This window comes from Amblyomma maculatum, chromosome 6 (genome assembly GCF_055883805.1).
Source record: "Amblyomma maculatum isolate TAMU_Amacu chromosome 6, ASM5588380v1, whole genome shotgun sequence".
Lineage (NCBI taxonomy): Eukaryota > Metazoa > Arthropoda > Arachnida > Ixodida > Ixodidae > Amblyomma > Amblyomma maculatum.
Window position 1 is genome coordinate 29279825 of NC_139349.1, and position 1294 is coordinate 29281118.

The following is a 1294-nucleotide window of genomic DNA, read 5'->3' on the forward strand; positions in this document are numbered from 1 at the left end:
TCATTATTTTATTTTGTTTCAAGTATACATAGGGGTCGGGATGGGGAGGGGGGGGGGGTTCAATTCTCTGGGTACTATGTGCTACAGGCAGTGTAAATATTGTTAAGTCATATCATTTAATGGTAGACTATAACGTCCCAAACCGATTCAGGCAATGAGGGGGGGGGGGGTAGTGGAGGGCTTCGGTAGTATCGAGCATCTGAAGGTCTGTAAGGCGCACTGATATCGCACTGCACAAGTGCGGCTTGATTCACCCAAAACCGGCCGTCGAAGGCGAAATTTGATCTCACGCCCTTGATTTCGCTCAAATATGAACAGTAATTAACGCTTTTGATGCAAGGAAGATTGTAGAGGAAGCTGTGAGAAAAGGGGATACAACGCTACTACACAGCGAGCTAAAAACACCGACTTTGCTGATAACAACAGGTTAGTTCTCTATATATCGCGGTGAAGGTTCCGCGTGCGTGCATGTGACCAGAGGCTCAGACAGAATGTTGCCGCTTCCCGAGTTTGTTGCTCGTTGCTCCATTTATTTTCGCATAGATGTCAAAAGGTGTCGCATCGATGGAACCTGGTCTGCATAAGGGATACCGGAAAAGAAAGAGAGAGATAGAGAGAGTGCAGGAAGGTCCACCGTGACCATTCTGTAATCTTTGAGTAGCTTTCTGTCCTTCAGCATCCTTTATGCAGATCAGGCTTCGTCGACGAGCTGTCCGGCGACGCTGGATATATCATTGCCGATGAAATATCTTAATCGGCATCATCATCATCGCAGGCATAAAAGCGGTTTATCGAAAGATAGTGAGTGAACTGAGAGGGTATACTTGACATTCGCTCTTTATAAAGCCTACTGTATTTTGTAGACAGTAAGGAAGAAAGGAATTGCAAGCCTTTTCCCGTTTAGGCACTGAGACGAGTGCTAAGAGTTCTCCGGCGCAGAGTACAGGACACAATGCTGTACCCTGTGCAATGGATCCAAAAGTACTTGCCAGAGGTCATCGGCCCGGTTTACGGCTCCTTATAGTCAGCAAGCCATACCCGCGAGTTGGCACTGAAGCTGAATGCTGAGCAAATGAATGCGATTATTTCGCGAGTCACGGAACTTTTTTTCCGAAACAGATTCCAAAATGAAACCAGGTACATGCAAAAGAGATAAACAGGTTTCACCCTGTTTTGGTCGACGCACCTGTTCTTATATGTTCGGCCTGATTTTCGCTCAAGGCAAAGAGAACGAAGTTCACGCTTCGCAATGAAGCAAGCTGATAAGAAGGTTCTTCGCGAGGGAAGCGGTAAA